This window comes from Lingula anatina, chromosome 6, assembly GCF_051362555.1.
Source record: "Lingula anatina isolate TDL-2025a chromosome 6, LinAna3.0, whole genome shotgun sequence".
In the NCBI taxonomy this organism is placed as follows: Eukaryota; Metazoa; Brachiopoda; class Lingulata; order Lingulida; family Lingulidae; genus Lingula; species Lingula anatina.
The window spans coordinates 17,534,909-17,554,107 of NC_141772.1; the positions used below are offsets into that span (position 1 = coordinate 17,534,909).

At 30.8% G+C, this 19,199-nt stretch overlaps 1 long non-coding RNA gene across 1 annotated transcript in view; it reads left to right on the top strand.

Moving 5' to 3' along the window:
* The first annotated feature begins 2,405 nt into the window (after nt 1-2,405).
* LOC147761272 (uncharacterized) overlaps nt 2,406-19,199 on the top strand; it is a 96,466-nt gene continuing 79,672 nt past the window's right edge. Inside the window, exon 1 of the long non-coding RNA XR_015335209.1 lies at nt 2,406-2,568. This is a non-coding gene — a long non-coding RNA (uncharacterized LOC147761272). The remainder of the gene's footprint in view (nt 2,569-19,199) is intronic.

Here is a 19,199-nt window from a genome sequence, read left to right on the forward strand (position 1 = left end):
ATAATGTACAGATATTTGTATGTTGAATTTCCTTTCATTTTTCACCTTCTTTCCCCTTTAACTCTCGTTCTGCAGTGCACGTCTTACCTATAGAGCCTCTTGTATTAGTTTACCTTGTTTATTTGAATAATTTTTGCAAAAGGTAATTTGCTGGGACCCAGGAGCGCCAGGTTTCGAACTTGGGACTTTTTGACTCAGAGGCAAACGCGTTACCTACTCCTCTAACTGTTCCCACCCACCCTCCTCTGGAAGACTTTCCTCTTATAGTAACCAAAGGGAAATTTCTGTAAAGCCCCTTGAAAAGTATTAAATGATTTACAAGTACCCGAACCAAGAAACGAACCCAAACCCGAGGGGTGCCACTGAGTCAATAAAATTATTATAGTAACTTAAGTAAACTTCTAAAAAAATCGTAATACATTAAAGAAATTTTAGAAACGTAAGCCAAGTTTGAAGCCCAACCCCAGGTTGCCGCTGAGAATCGCAACCGTCACAGAAATAACTAAGACATTTTGTATATTTGGAAAGTCTTTATTTAGTGCCAAATATGTATGTATTAATTATATCTAAGTATTTCATTGAAAAACTACCAAGTTTAAGAACACTTAAATCACTACTTAGTCACTTTGAATGTAAGACATGCATGTAAGACAAAGTTATATCTCAAATGTGTAACATAACAAATGTATTACATTTCACCAATAAACGGTCAACTTAACTACTCGTTTATGGTTTGGTGTTATCAATATCTACAAGCATTTCTAAAAAATTAGAACAAATTTGAGAAATTGACAGTAATTAAAAAGATATAAAGCAGTTCATCAATTATTAAACAAAATGTGTGCGTCACTGACTAATAAGATCAATAACTTGTGACTATTGCTATAAATACACGATGTATTTGATTTATTATTACCATAGCATAAAACATGGAAAAAAGAACATATCATGAAAATCGCTGTCGGAAAAAATATATCAGTAAACTGTTTAACTTCCAAATGATCATTCTAAACACTCACTTTTGCCATATGAAAAAATTGTAAAATTGAGCTTTTTAAGCTTTTCTGGACAATCAAAAGTTTCCATATTTATGGTATTTATAACGTCAAGTCACCACTCGTTACCTTGCTGGTACTTTCGCCCTAAAAAGTTCGGAAACATTGTTACTTTGAAAAGTTATAAAATAACCATATTTAGTCCCGGTAAATATTTTAACCAAATATTGTTGGTTAATGAACCACAATTTGTTAATCTTTATTTGCACAGGAAATTTTCCCAACACATTACATTTTTTTATTATTATTGAAAAACAATTTCACGTTTCCGAACTTTCTTGGTCGCGTGTATCATAACCAACAATCTCCCAGGGCCGCTGATTTCATGTGCACTTTTCTCTGACGCATGCAGGTCAGAAAATTCCCATCGTTTAACTAGAAACATATCTGTGAAAACGTGTATCTAGTGAAGAATCAATCTGTGGCCCTGGTAGAGGGTAATCATTATTGTATTTAACATTTAACAAAGGACACGACGGCAAACTTGAAGGTCTTACGAGAATAGAGCACGTCACACAAAGATCTGTACGTGTAGCTATAATTAAACTTATATATTCAACGGACTGAAATAGTACAACTGGACTAGTGAAATCGTTTTTAGAAATGGAAGTCTTATACAGTGTACCTACTGTCTGTTATGCTTTTATTTCGACCTCCAACCGCTTACTACAAATATTTACAGGAAAATAGGAATTTAAATGGGAGATTCCACAGCATTTCCCCTTTTTTGTCTGCTTCTAGTAAATATACTCCTGGTACGTCTTCAACTGACGATACTTTTTCTACTAACGAAGTCCGAAATAGTTTTCATTTCCATAGGACGTGATAAGGTGAAGTTATGGAGGAAGCAAAATGTTGTGGAGGAAACACTGGGGAATGGCCAAACCATTTTTATGCATGCAGGCGTCACAATACTTCTTATAAAATTAATTACAAATATGTGAACATTAAATCCCTAACACTGATACATTGAAACGTTATACCGAATTGGTTGAAACATAAATATTCGTATACTTAGTTTCCACACCGCCTCGCATCCACTCCCTGATCACGTAAGGTGTAACAACTCTTCCCAGAGAGTAGGTTCAATTTGCTTTATGGGGGAGGGGCTAAAGCTTTTCTGTCCAACCCTCACTCTTATCTGACAAGCAAAACTTGATTAAAAATTAACTAAAATCAAATGCATATATATGTATATATAGTGCATTTGTGTTAAATATATTCCCAAAAAGAAACCAGAAGAAAACAGCCAAAATGAAATAATGTAATGAGGTCAATGGCGATTCTAAAATGGTTCACTGCTTTTATCTGAACAGTTTTCGCCATGTTTGACAAACTGGGCAGTACTATAACGCCACCTGGAGGAAAATATGATCGTGTCTGTTGCAATAAGGACCTGTCACATTATGATATCAACATACTACATGTAGCTGTATATGACATCTACGTCTTTGTATGTCCACACATGAATCTACATGTATGAACGGATGTATGTGAGCAAAAATCTAATAAGGTTGGTTTTTTAACGTTAGACCTACATCTGTGTTTCAGTCTAGAAAGAGCAACTTGATTATGACTGAGGTAAGCTTATCTGTTGACTGTGTGTAATTGAAGTGAATTTTTGAGAAGTGAAAACTAGACTTAAAAGACTGGCAACTTCCGATGATAAAAACAGTTAAACATTAATAATAATGACATATCAAGTCCAATGTTTGTGACTGTATAAATCTGAGATAAGCTTATCAGTTGATTGTGTATCACGAAAAAGATTTTTTGGACAACATATTTTATTATTACATTTAAAAACTGGCAAATCACATGGCTTACAATAGTTAAAAAAATAAATAAAATATATAAAATAATAATAATAATAATCTTTATTGGAGAATCACAACCCGAAGGTTGAAGTTATACAATTATGTTATACAATTATATATGAATATTCAAGTCAAAGTCAAAATTAAGCATTAATAATTTTGACAAATCTAGTCCATTATTTGTGATACTTGTACAAATGCTGCTTAACAGCAACAGAAATGTGATAACTCATCAGTTACACTGTGTGATTACTGATGACTGTGTAACGGCATATTTTTAAAACATTTTAAAAGAGTGAAACTTACATTTAAAAAACTGCTAAATTCAACAGATTAAAATAGGTAAACGTTAATAACTGTGCGAGATGTAGGCCCTACTGTCATGTTTGTAAAACTTGTACAACTGTGGCTTAATTAGCAACTGAAATAATCTAAAATAAGCTGATCAGTTAACTGTATGTAATGAAAGTAATATTTAGGACAACATATTTGAGAAAACTGATAACATCTATAAAAAACTGGCAAATTCCATGGATAAAAATAGTTTTAAAAATCTAGTCCAATGTTTGTGAAATGTATACCACTTAGGTGAAAAAAAAAAAAGCAAGTTAATCTGCTACGTGTAATTAAAGTGTTTTTTTTTCACAATTCATTTGAGAAAGGTGAAAACCAGCTGGAGTAAGCACATTTTTATAGAAACAAAAAAGGGAAACCACCTTACTGTAAGTGTTGTGCTTGACAAAATACGGTAAACAACAGTTCTCAATTTTTTGAAGAATACATATATTACAATTCATAACAAATTGTGGGGAGAATTAATGTTCAAATTCAAGGTTGCAAAAAGAATGAGGATATAGGACTTCCCATCCAAGTTCAATTGTATATATCAGAGCTTGGAAATTTGAAAAGTGCGCTTCATGGCTAAAAGTAGGTCAAGGGTCAAATTCAAGGCCACAGGAAGACTGTCAACGTACGAGTTCTTATTCAAGTTCGGTAGTATCTGTGGGCATGCCAGTTTTGGAGACATAAGGGACAGAAAATTTGCAAAGTTCAGTTCATAGTAAAAAGGAGGTCTAGGGTCAAGTTCAAGGTCACAGTTAGATTGCCAATGTATGACTATGGGCATATCTCTGCCAGTTTTGGATATATATTGATGGAAAACTTGCAAAGTTCAGTTCACGGTGAAAAGTGGGCAAAGTAAATTTCAAGGTCATATATTGCCAGTATATTACTTCGTGTTCAAGTTTAATAGCAACTTTGGGCATGTATCTGGCAGTTTTGTAAATATAAGGGACAGAGAGTTGTAAAGTTCAGTTCAAATTGAAAATTAGGTCAAAGGACAATCTCAAGGTGACAGATTGCAAGTATATGACTTCCTATTGAAGGTCTATAGTAACTATGGGGGGTACCTCTAATTTTGGAGTTATTTCACATTTTATTTTCACCAATGGATATTGCAACATTGTACTTTCTGATATGGTGCAACTTGTATACCATATGGAAAACAAAAACAGACACCATCCCCAGTGTTGTGCTTGACAAGATCTATAAAATGCACTAAACAAAAGGTTTCTAGCATTTATGGTTCCAGGATTAGAGTTTGCAGTTAAGAAATCTGGCTGCAGTGTTGTGCTTGACAAGATCTATAAAATGCACTAAACAAAAGGTTTCTAGCATTTATGGTTCCAGGATTAGAGTTTGCAGTTAAGAAATCTGGCTGCTTCTCCCATAAAAATGCACCAACTGACCCCAAACTCACGAAGATGAAAGATAACCCTAAGGGTAATACCTGCCCATAATATTATAGGATAGGTCTGTGTAGATTCAGAAAATCAGCATGAATGAAAAAAAATTTTAAAGAAAATTTTGGCCCATTTAACCTTAAATGGGCATATTTCAAATCCCACACACCACTTTCAGTCATCCATAGAAACTTTTCCTGCAATGCCTTTAGTTTGGGAGATATTTTGCATTTCATTTTGCAAATTTTGGACAAGGGTGCAATGTGACGAACACCACACCTACACCCCAGCACCACGTACCCAAAATTCACATGGATCAAGTTGAGATTATATCTGACCTACATACAAGAGATGGATACATGGTCTCTTATAGTTTAAGAGGAGAAGCAGTAACAGTGACGTGGTGGCAGAGAACAATGTGCAATAAGACTTAAAATGTATCAAAATTACCATCATGAATATAATTAAATATTAACAATTTTGTCAATTATATTTTATTTCTTTTTAATTTTGAAAAAATGACATTTGACAACTGCAGATATCTGTGATAAGCTTATCAGTTGACTGTGTGTAACAGAAGTGCAGCTTATTGGCAATTTATATGAGAAGAGTGAGAATTATTGAAAACAAATATTTTAATACGCCAATATATCATATATATCATTCAATATATCATTCAGTCTCCAAAGAAACATCAAATGTGATCATTTGTTTGCTTGTGTAGAGGTGACAAATTGTCCAGAAATGTGACCTAGAAAACAACATATACCCATTCAAGACTTCTTCTTACTACCAATACCAGGTGCAGATTCCTCCTTACAATCAGTTTCTGGAATAGGGTTTAGCACACCATTTGACAAAATATATTTGAAAAAAGTGTAAATTAAATATTAAAAAGTGATAAATTTCCCAGATTAAAATAGTTAAACATAAATACTTTTGAAAAAGTTTAGCTAAATAGATGACAACATTGAAAAAAATGCCAAATTCGATAACTTAAAATAGTTAAACATTAATAATGTTGGCAAATCTACTTCAATATTTGTGAAATTTGTACAAATCATGCTTAACATCTAAAAAATCTGTGAAAAGCACATCAGTTGACAATGTCAAATGAAAAAGATTTTTTCAGAACATATATTTTTGAGAAAACTGAAAATGACATTGAAAAGACTGCCAAATTCCATGACTTAAAATAGTTAAACATTAATAATTTTGTCAAATCTGGTCCAATCTTTGTGAAATTTAAACAAATGATGCATAACAACAATAATAACCTCATCAGTTGACTGGGTCCAATGCAGAAGATTTTTTAAGACAATATAATTGAGAAAAATGAATATAACATTAAAAAGACTGGCAATTTTCATGGTATAAAATAGTTAAATGTTAATAGTTTTGACAAATCTAGTCCAATATTTTTGAAATTTGTACAAATGATGCTTAAAATCTGAAAAACTATCAGTTGACTGTGTCTAATGAAAAAGATTTTTCAGAGCATATAAATGTGAGAAAACTGAAAATGACATTTAAAAGACTGCCAAATTCCATGGCTTAAAATAGTTAAACGTTAATAATTTTCACAAATCTTGTCTAATATTTGTGAAATTTGGATAGATGATGCATAACAAGAATAAAAATCTATGATAAGCTCATCAGTTGAATGTGACTCATGAAAAACATTTTTCAGAGCATATAAATGTGAAAAAACTGAAAATGACATTACAAAGACTACAAAATTCCATGGCTTAAAATAGTTAAACGTTAATAATTTTCACAAATCTTGTCTAATATTTGTGAAATTTGGATAGATGATGCATAACAACAATAAAAATCTGTGATAAGCTCTTCAGTTGACTGTGTCTCATAAAAAATATTTTTTTGGACAATAAAATTGAGAAAACAGAAAATGACATTGAAAAGACTGCAAAATGCGGTGCCTTAAAATAGTTAAACGTTAATAATTTTCACAAATCTTGTTCAAGATTTGGGAAATTTGGACAGATGATGCATAACAATAATAAAAATCTGTAATAAGCTCATCAGTTGACTATGTCTCATCAAAAGCATTTTTCAGAGCATATAAATGTGAGAAAACTGAAAATGACATTGAAAAGACTGCCAAATTCCATGTCTTAAATTAGTTAAACGTTAATAATTTTCACAAATCTTGTCTTATATTTGTGAAATTTGGATAGATGATGCATAACAATAATAAAAATCTGTGATAAGCTCATCAGTTGACTGCGTCTCATGAAAAACATTTTTTAAAACATATAAATGTGAGAAAACTGAAAATGACATTGAAAAGACTGCAAAATTCCATGGCTTAAAATAGTTAAATGTTAATAATTTTCACAAATCTTGTCTAATATTTGTGAAATTTGGATAGATGATGCATAACAACAATAAAAATCTGTGATGAGCTCATCAGTTGACTGTGTCTCATGAAAAAGATTTTTTTTGGACAATTAATTTGAGAAAACTGAAAATAACACTGAAACGACTGCCAAATTCCATGGCTTAAAATAGTTAAACGTTAATAATTTTCACAAATCTTGTTCAAGATTTGTGAAATTTGGACAGATGATGCATAACAATAATAAAAATCTGTAATAAGCTCATCAGTTGACTATGTCTCATGAAAAACATTTTTCAGAGCATATAAATGTGAGAAAACTAAAAATGACATTGAAAAGACTGCCAAATTCCATGGCTTAAAATAGTTAAACGTTAATAATTTTCACAAATCTTGTCTAATTTTTGTGAAATTTGGACAAATGATGTATAACAACAATACAAATCTGTGATAATATGTGATAAGCTCATCAGTTGACTGTGTCTCATTTAAAAGATTTTTTTGGACAATAAATTTGAGAAAATTGAAAATGACACTGAGAAGACTGCAAAATGCGGTGCCTTAAAATAGTTAAACGTTAATAATTTTCACAAAACTTTTTCAATATTTGTGAAAGTTGGAGAGATGATGCTTAACAATAACAAAAATCTGTGATAAGCTTAACAGTTGACAGTGTGTGATAGAATTGTAGTTGATTGACATTTTGTATGCGAAGATTGAGAATTATCTACAATATTTCTTTTTCAATTTCACAACATCTAATTAGACTCACATTAAACATCAAATATTATGATTTGAGTTTGTTTGTGTAAGAGGTGACAAATTACCCACAATTGTCCTCTGGAAAAGAATATATACCCATTTAAGACATCTCCTTACTACCAATACCAGATGCAGATTCCTCCTTACAATCGGTTTCTGGAATAGGGTTTAGCACACCATTTGACAATGTCCTAAAGCTTGCCATATACCATCTATTGTACACATGGATGAGACATAGCATTGCTCTTGCTGTTGTCTTTTGCTGTCTGTTTTTTCTATAGGAATTAGCCCTGACCAGACAGGAAGAATCAGTTCACCAAAAAAGCCATCACGCTGTATGGAAAAGGTCACCTGGAAAAAGAACAATATGTTTGATAAAAGTGAAAATTAAATTCTAAAAATTGACAAATTTCCCACACTTAAATATTTGAACAATAATTTTGATTAACTTAACCTAAACAGTTGACTATGTCTAATAAAAAGGACATTTTCAGAACATATTAATTTGAGAAATACTGAAAATGACATTGAAAAGACTGCCAAATTCCATGGCTTGAAATAGTTAAACGTTAATAATTTTCACAAATCTTGTCCAATATTTGTGAAATTTGGACAGATGATACATAACAATAATAAAAATCAGTGATAAGCTCATCAGTTGACTGCGTCTCATGAAAAACATTTTTAAAGCATATAAATGTGAGAAAACTGAAAATGACATTGAAAAGACTGCCAAATTCCATGGCTTGAAATAGTTAAACGTTAATAATTTTCACAAATCTTGTCTAATATTTGTGAAATTTGGACAGATGATGCATAACAACGATAAAAATCTGTGATAAGCTCATCAGTTGACTGTGTCTCATGAAAAAGATTTTTTTGGACAATTAATTTGAGAAAACTGAAAATAACACTGAAACGACTGCCAAATTCCATGGCTTAAAGTAGTTAAACGTTAATAATTTTCACAAATCTTGTCTTATATTTGTGAAATTTGGATAGATGATGCATAACAACAATAAAAATCTGTGATAAGCTCATCAAATGACTGTGTCTCATAAAAAATATTTTTTTGGACAATAAAATTGAGAAAACAGAAAATGACATTGAAAAGACTGCAAAATGCGGTGCCTTAAAATAGTTAAACGTTAATAATTTTCACAAATCTTGTCTAATTTTTGTGAAATTTGGATAGATGATGTATAACAACAATACAAATCTGTGATAAGCTCATCAGTTGACTGTGTCTCATTTAAAAGATTTTTTTTGACAATAAATTTGAGAAAATTGAAAATGACACTGAGAAAACTGCAAAATGCGGTGCCTTAAAATAGTTAAACGTTAATAATTTTCACAAAACTTTTTCAATATTTGTGAAAGTTGGAGAGATGATGCTTAACAATAACAAAAATCTGTGATAAGCTTAACAGTTGACAGTGTGTGATAGAATTGTAGTTGATTGACATTTTGTATGTGAAGAGTAAGAATTATCTACAATTTTTTTTTTTCAATTTCACAACATCTAATTAGACTCACATTAAACATCAAATATTATGATTTGAGTTTGTTTGTGTAAGAGGTGACAAATTACCCACAATTGTCCTCTGGAAAAGAATATATACCCATTTAAGACATCTCCTTACTACCAATACCAGATGCAGATTCCTCCTTACAATCGGTTTCTGGAATAGGGTTTAGCACACCATTTGACAATGTCCTAAAGCTTGCCATATACCATCTATTGTACACATGGATGAGACATAGCATTGCTCTTGCTGTTGTCTTTTGCTGTCTGTTTTTTCTATAGGAATTAGCCCTGACCAGACAGGAAGAATCAGTTCACCAAAAAAGCCATCACGCTGTATGGAAAAGGTCACCTGGAAAAAGAACAATATGTTTGATAAAAGTGAAAATTAAATTCTAAAAATTGACAAATTTCCCACACTTAAATATTTGAACAATAATTTTGATTAACTTAACCTAAACAGTTGACTATGTCTAATAAAAAGTACATTTTCAGAACATATTAATTTGAGAAATACTGAAAATGACATTGAAAAGACTGCCAAATTCCATGGCTTGAAATAGTTAAATGTTAATAATTTTCACAAATCTTGTCCAATATTTGTGAAATTTGGACAGATGATACATAACAATAATAAAAATCAGTGATAAGCTCATCAGTTGACTGCGTCTCATGAAAAACATTTTTTAAAGCATATAAATGTGAGAAAACTGAAAATGACATTGAAAAGACTGCCAAATTCCATGGCTTGAAATAGTTAAACGTTAATAATTTTCACAAATCTTGTCTAATATTTGTGAAATTTGGACAGATGATGCATAACAACGATAAAAATCTGTGATAAGCTCATCAGTTGACTGTGTCTCATGAAAAAGATTTTTTTGGACAATTAATTTGAGAAAACTGAAAATAACACTGAAACGACTGCCAAATTCCTTGGCTTAAAGTAGTTAAACGTTAATAATTTTCACAAATCTTGTCTTATATTTGTGAAATTTGGATAGATGATGCATAACAACAATAAAAATCTATGATAAGCTCATCAAATGACTGTGTCTCATAAAAAATATTTTTTTGGACAATAAAATTGAGAAAACAGAAAATGACATTGAAAAGACTGCAAAATGCGGTGCCTTAAAATAGTTAAACGTTAATAATTTTCACAAATCTTGTCTAATTTTTGTGAAATTTGGATAGATGATGTATAACAACAATACAAATCTGTGATAACCTCATCAGTTGACTGTGTCTCATTTAAAAGATTTTTTTGGACAATAAATTTGAGAAAATTGAAAATGACACTGAGAAAACTGCAAAATGCGGTGCCTTAAAATAGTTAAACGTTAATAATTTTCACAAAACTTTTTCAATATTTGTGAAAGTTGGAGAGATGATGCTTAACAATAACAAAAATCTGTGATAAGCTTAACAGTTGACAGTGTGTGATAGAATTGTAGTTGATTGACATTTTGTATGTGAAGAGTGAGAATTATCTACAATTTTTTTTTTCAATTTCACAACATCTAATTAGACTCACATTAAACATCAAATATTATGATTTGAGTTTGTTTGTGTAAGAGGTGACAAATTACCCACAATTGTCCTCTGGAAAAGAATATATACCCATTTAAGACATCTCCTTACTACCAATACCAGATGCAGATTCCTCCTTACAATCGGTTTCTGGAATAGGGTTTAGCACACCATTTGACAATGTCCTAAAGCTTGCCATATACCATCTATTGTACACATGGATGAGACATAGCATTGCTCTTGCTGTTGTCTTTTGCTGTCTGTTTTTTCTATAGGAATTAGCCCTGACCAGACAGGAAGAATCAGTTCACCAAAAAAGCCATCACGCTGTATGGAAAAGGTCACCTGGAAAAAGAACAATATGTTTGATAAAAGTGAAAATTAAATTCTAAAAATTGACAAATTTCCCACACTTAAATATTTGAACAATAATTTTGATTAACTTAACCTAAACAGTTGACTATGTCTAATAAAAAGTACATTTTCAGAACATATTAATTTGAGAAATACTGAAAATGACATTGAAAAGACTGCCAAATTCCATGGCTTGAAATAGTTAAACGTTAATAATTTTCACAAATCTTGTCCAATATTTGTGAAATTTGGACAGATGATACATAACAATAATAAAAATCAGTGATAAGCTCATCAGTTGACTGCGTCTCATGAAAAACATTTTTTAAAGCATATAAATGTGAGAAAACTGAAAATGACATTGAAAAGACTGCCAAATTCCATGGCTTGAAATAGTTAAACGTCAATAATTTTCACAAATCTTGTCTAATATTTGTGAAATTTGGACAGATGATGCATAACAACGATAAAAATCTGTGATAAGCTCATCAGTTGACTGTGTCTCATGAAAAAGATTTTTTTGGACAATAAAATTGAGAAAACAGAAAATGACATTGAAAAGACTGCAAAATGCGGTGCCTTAAAATAGTTAAACGTTAATAATTTTCACAAATCTTGTTCAAGATTTGGGAAATTTGGACAGATGATGCATAACAATAATAAAAATCTGTAATAAGCTCATCAGTTGACTATGTCTCATCAAAAACATTTTTCAGAGCATATAAATGTGAGAAAACTGAAAATGACATTGAAAAGACTGCCAAATTCCATGGCTTAAATTAGTTAAACGTTAATAATTTTCACAAATCTTGTCTTATATTTGTGAAATTTGGATAGATGATGCATAACAATAATAAAAATCTGTGATAAGCTCATCAGTTGACTGCGTCTCATGAAAAACATTTTTTAAAACATATAAATGTGAGAAAACTGAAAATGACATTGAAAAGACTGCAAAATTCCATGGCTTAAAATAGTTAAATGTTAATAATTTTCACAAATCTTGTCTAATATTTGTGAAATTTGGATAGATGATGCATAACAACAATAAAAATCTGTGATGAGCTCATCAGTTGACTGTGTCTCATGAAAAAGATTTTTTTTGGACAATTAATTTGAGAAAACTGAAAATAACACTGAAACGACTGCCAAATTCCATGGCTTAAAATAGTTAAACGTTAATAATTTTCACAAATCTTGTTCAAGATTTGTGAAATTTGGACAGATGATGCATAACAATAATAAAAATCTGTAATAAGCTCATCAGTTGACTATGTCTCATGAAAAACATTTTTCAGAGCATATAAATGTGAGAAAACTAAAAATGACATTGAAAAGACTGCCAAATTCCATGGCTTAAAATAGTTAAACGTTAATAATTTTCACAAATCTTGTCTAATTTTTGTGAAATTTGGACAAATGATGTATAACAACAATACAAATCTGTGATAATATGTGATAAGCTCATCAGTTGACTGTGTCTCATTTAAAAGATTTTTTTGGACAATAAATTTGAGAAAATTGAAAATGACACTGAGAAGACTGCAAAATGCGGTGCCTTAAAATAGTTAAACGTTAATAATTTTCACAAAACTTTTTCAATATTTGTGAAAGTTGGAGAGATGATGCTTAACAATAACAAAAATCTGTGATAAGCTTAACAGTTGACAGTGTGTGATAGAATTGTAGTTGATTGACATTTTGTATGCGAAGATTGAGAATTATCTACAATATTTCTTTTTCAATTTCACAACATCTAATTAGACTCACATTAAACATCAAATATTATGATTTGAGTTTGTTTGTGTAAGAGGTGACAAATTACCCATAATTGTCCTCTGGAAAAGAATATATACCCATTTAAGACATCTCCTTACTACCAATACCAGATGCAGATTCCTCCTTACAATCGGTTTCTGGAATAGGGTTTAGCACACCATTTGACAATGTCCTAAAGCTTGCCATATACCATCTATTGAACACATGGATGAGACATAGCATTGCTCTTGCTGTTGTCTTTTGCTGTCTGTTTTTTCTATAGGAATTAGCCCTGACCAGACAGGAAGAATCAGTTCACCAAAAAAGCCATCACGCTGTATGGAAAAGGTCACCTGGAAAAAGAACAATATGTTTGATAAAAGTGAAAATTAAATTCTAAAAATTGACAAATTTCCCACACTTAAATATTTGAACAATAATTTTGATTAACTTAACCTAAACAGTTGACTATGTCTAATAAAAAGGACATTTTCAGAACATATTAATTTGAGAAATACTGAAAATGACATTGAAAAGACTGCCAAATTCCATGGCTTGAAATAGTTAAACGTTAATAATTTTCACAAATCTTGTCCAATATTTGTGAAATTTGGACAGATGATACATAACAATAATAAAAATCAGTGATAAGCTCATCAGTTGACTGCGTCTCATGAAAAACATTTTTTAAAGCATATAAATGTGAGAAAACTGAAAATGACATTGAAAAGACTGCCAAATTCCATGGCTTGAAATAGTTAAACGTTAATAATTTTCACAAATCTTGTCTAATATTTGTGAAATTTGGACAGATGATGCATAACAACGATAAAAATCTGTGATAAGCTCATCAGTTGACTGTGTCTCATGAAAAAGATTTTTTTGGACAATTAATTTGAGAAAACTGAAAATAACACTGAAACGACTGCCAAATTCCTTGGCTTAAAGTAGTTAAACGTTAATAATTTTCACAAATCTTGTCTTATATTTGTGAAATTTGGATAGATGATGCATAACAACAATAAAAATCTGTGATAAGCTCATCAAATGACTGTGTCTCATAAAAAATATTTTTTTGGACAATAAAATTGAGAAAACAGAAAATGACATTGAAAAGACTGCAAAATGCGGTGCCTTAAAATAGTTAAACGTTAATAATTTTCACAAATCTTGTCTAATTTTTGTGAAATTTGGATAGATGATGTATAACAACAATACAAATCTGTGATAAGCTCATCAGTTGACTGTGTCTCATTTAAAAGATTTTTTTGGACAATAAATTTGAGAAAATTGAAAATGACACTGAGAAAACTGCAAAATGCGGTGCCTTAAAATAGTTAAACGTTAATAATTTTCACAAAACTTTTTCAATATTTGTGAAAGTTGGAGAGATGATGCTTAACAATAACAAAAATCTGTGATAAGCTTAACAGTTGACAGTGTGTGATAGAATTGTAGTTGATTGACATTTTGTATGTGAAGAGTGAGAATTATCTACAATTTTTTTTTTTCAATTTCACAACATCTAATTAGACTCACATTAAACATCAAATATTATGATTTGAGTTTGTTTGTGTAAGAGGTGACAAATTACCCACAATTGTCCTCTGGAAAAGAATATATACCCATTTAAGACATCTCCTTACTACCAATACCAGATGCAGATTCCTCCTTACAATCGGTTTCTGGAATAGGGTTTAGCACACCATTTGACAATGTCCTAAAGCTTGCCATATACCATCTATTGTACACATGGATGAGACATAGCATTGCTCTTGCTGTTGTCTTTTGCTGTCTGTTTTTTCTATAGGAATTAGCCCTGACCAGACAGGAAGAATCAGTTCACCAAAAAAGCCATCACGCTGTATGGAAAAGGTCACCTGGAAAAAGAACAATATGTTTGATAAAAGTGAAAATTAAATTCTAAAAATTGACAAATTTCCCACACTTAAATATTTGAACAATAATTTTGATTAACTTAACCTAAACAGTTGACTATGTCTAATAAAAAGTACATTTTCAGAACATATTAATTTGAGAAATACTGAAAATGACATTGAAAAGACTGCCAAATTCCATGGCTTGAAATAGTTAAACGTTAATAATTTTCACAAATCTTGTCCAATATTTGTGAAATTTGGACAGATGATACATAACAATAATAAAAATCAGTGATAAGCTCATCAGTTGACTGCGTCTCATGAAAAACATTTTTTAAAGCATATAAATGTGAGAAAACTGAAAATGACATTGAAAAGACTGCCAAATTCCATGGCTTGAAATAGTTAAACGTCAATAATTTTCACAAATCTTGTCTAATATTTGTGAAATTTGGACAGATGATGCATAACAACGATAAAAATCTGTGATAAGCTCATCAGTTGACTGTGTCTCATGAAAAAGATTTTTTTGGACAATTAATTTGAGAAAACTGAAAATAACACTGAAACGACTGCCAAATTCCATGGCTTAAAGTAGTTAAACGTTAATAATTTTCACAAATCTTGTCTTATATTTGTGAAATTTGGATAGATGATGCATAACAACAATAAAAATCTGTGATAAGCTCATCAAATGACTGTGTCTCATAAAAAATATTTTTTTGGACAATAAAATTGAGAAAACAGAAAATGACATTGAAAAGACTGCAAAATGCGGTGCCTTAAAATAGTTAAACGTTAATAATTTTCACAAATCTTGTCTAATTTTTGTGAAATTTGGATAGATGATGTATAACAACAATACAAATCTGTGATAAGCTCATCAGTTGACTGTGTCTCATTTAAAAGATTTTTTTGGACAATAAATTTGAGAAAATTGAAAATGACACTGAGAAAACTGCAAAATGCGGTGCCTTAAAATAGTTAAACGTTAATAATTTTCACAAAACTTTTTCAATATTTGTGAAAGTTGGAGAGATGATGCTTAACAATAACAAAAATCTGTGATAAGCTTAACAGTTGACAGTGTGTGATAGAATTGTAGTTGATTGACATTTTGTATGTGAAGAGTGAGAATTATCTACAATTTTTTTTTTTCAATTTCACAACATCTAATTAGACTCACATTAAACATCAAATATTATGATTTGAGTTTGTTTGTGTAAGAGGTGACAAATTACCCACAATTGTCCTCTGGAAAAGAATATATACCCATTTAAGACATCTCCTTACTACCAATACCAGATGCAGATTCCTCCTTACAATCGGTTTCTGGAATAGGGTTTAGCACACCATTTGACAATGTCCTAAAGCTTGCCATATACCATCTATTGTACACATGGATGAGACATAGCATTGCTCTTGCTGTTGTCTTTTGCTGTCTGTTTTTTCTATAGGAATTAGCCCTGACCAGACAGGAAGAATCAGTTCACCAAAAAAGCCATCACGCTGTATGGAAAAGGTCACCTGGAAAAAGAACAATATGTTTGATAAAAGTGAAAATTAAATTCTAAAAATTGACAAATTTCCCACACTTAAATATTTGAACAATAATTTTGATTAACTTAACCTAAACAGTTGACTATGTCTAATAAAAAGTACATTTTCAGAACATATTAATTTGAGAAATACTGAAAATGACATTGAAAAGACTGCCAAATTCCATGGCTTGAAATAGTTAAACGTTAATAATTTTCACAAATCTTGTCCAATATTTGTGAAATTTGGACAGATGATACATAACAATAATAAAAATCAGTGATAAGCTCATCAGTTGACTGCGTCTCATGAAAAACATTTTTTAAAGCATATAAATGTGAGAAAACTGAAAATGACATTGAAAAGACTGCCAAATTCCATGGCTTGAAATAGTTAAACGTTAATAATTTTCACAAATCTTGTCTAATATTTGTGAAATTTGGACAGATGATGCATAACAACGATAAAAATCTGTGATAAGCTCATCAGTTGACTGTGTCTCATGAAAAAGATTTTTTTGGACAATTAATTTGAGAAAACTGAAAATAACACTGAAACGACTGCCAAATTCCATGGCTTAAAGTAGTTAAACGTTAATAATTTTCACAAATCTTGTCTTATATTTGTGAAATTTGGATAGATGATGCATAACAACAATAAAAATCTGTGATAAGCTCATCAGTTGACTGTGTCTCATAAAAAATATTTTTTTGGACAATAAAATTGAGAAAACAGAAAATGACATTGAAAAGACTGCAAAATGCGGTGCCTTAAAATAGTTAAACGTTAATAATTTTCACAAATCTTGTCTAATTTTTGTGAAATTTGGATAGATGATGCATAACAACAATAAAAATCTGTGATAAGCTCATCAAATGACTGTGTCTCATAAAAAATATTTTTTGGACAATAAAATTGAGAAAACAGAAAATGACATTGAAAAGACTGCAAAATGCGGTGCCTTAAAATAGTTAAACGTTAATAATTTTCACAAATCTTGTTCAAGATTTGTGAAATTTGGACAGATGATGCATAACAATAATAAAAATCTGTAATAAGCTCATCAGTTGACTATGTCTCATGAAAAACATTTTTCAGAGCATATAAATGTGAGAAAACTGAAAATGACATTGAAAAGACTGCCAAATTCCATGGCTTAAAATAGTTAAATGTTAATAATTTTCACAAATCTTGTCTAATTTTTGTGACATTTGGATAGATGATGTATAACAACAATACAAATCTGTGATAAGCTCATCAGTTGACTGTGTCTCATTTAAAAGATTTTTTTGGACAATAAATTTGAGAAAATTGAAAATGACACTGAGAAGACTGCAAAATGCGGTGCCTTAAAATAGTTAAACGTTAATAATTTTCACAAAACTTTTTCAATATTTGTGAAAGTTAGAGAGATGATGCTTAACAATAACAACAAGGCAGCAAAGCTGTCAAATGTACAGACAAAAAACAGGAAATAACTATGCACAAAATAGGCTACTGTCAATTCTGATGCAAAAGTACATTATGTTAAACTGCAAATTCAACATCAAATTTTAATTATGCTCAACAGGTAATACCAATGTAAGTAAAATGTGTAACAAGCATAAGGCTTCAAGCCCATGGGAGTTCAAGTTCACACTTTGAAAATGTATAAGTTCCAGAAAAAGAAGCCAATTAGACTACTTTTCCAACTCAGGCTGCATTTTAGTCCTGTATTTCTTTTTGAAAGTTTGGCAATTATAAGTAACATGGTTTTCCCATAATGGTCATCATGGCAGCAGCACCCAAAATTGTGTTTTCTTCTATTCTGATGCAATATTACATAATGGTTAATAGCCTAATGACCGTCAATTTTTAATAATAAAATATACGTATCATGGATTTTCAGAAAATGTGACTAGCATGGGTCTTCAAGCCCGTGGAACTTCAAACTCACACCTTGAAAATGCCAATATGTGAAAAATTAAATTTTCACAAAAAAACTGTTTAACTGGCAGTAAGAATTACCAAGCAGCCAAAAAGTAAAACTGCCTTCCACTTATCGTGTTTATAATGAAAGTGCACAGCGCCGGCGACAGCGACGACAGCCGTAGGTGATGGCAATATGTACAGACACATCTGTACATATTTACTGTACTGTTTGAGAACAGTAAGTGACATGGTTTTTCTTAAATGGTCATCATGGGAGCAGTGACCAAAATAGGTTTTTTTCAAATTTTGATGCAATATTACATAATGTTTAACAGCATAATGACCATCAATTTTTAATAATAAAATATTAGTATCATGGATATTCAGAAACTGTGACTAGCAAAGGTCTTCAGGCCCATGGAACTTCAAAGTCACAACTTGAAAATGCCAAAATGTAAACAAGACAGCACTGTTCTGAAATGTTTTATTTCCATTTTTAACATTTTTTAACATAAAACAAAATTAACAGTTTACTGCCATTTTTATATGATCAACTAAGAAAATTGATGAGATGGGAAAAATATCAATAGAGCAGTGTTAAATGTCCAATTTCTTCCATTCTGAGATTCTGAACATAGTGAATGATTGAACCTGACAAACTGCAATGATATGAGTTTATTTCCATTTTTGAAACTTTATTACACAATACATGATAACAAGTTTACCATCATTTTTACAAAATCAACTAACAATGTTGTAAAGATGCAGGAAATGTCAAACAAACACTTTTACGTATCTTATTAATTAAATAATGAAACTGTTAACATGTCTAAGAATTGAATCTGAGGAAATGTGAAAAAACAGCATAACTTCTAAAATAATGGCCCGATTATGCTGATTTTTTTAACTCAACCTGTGTTTTAGCAGGATTGACCACTCCTGTGAGTTAATGACAATTGGCCTG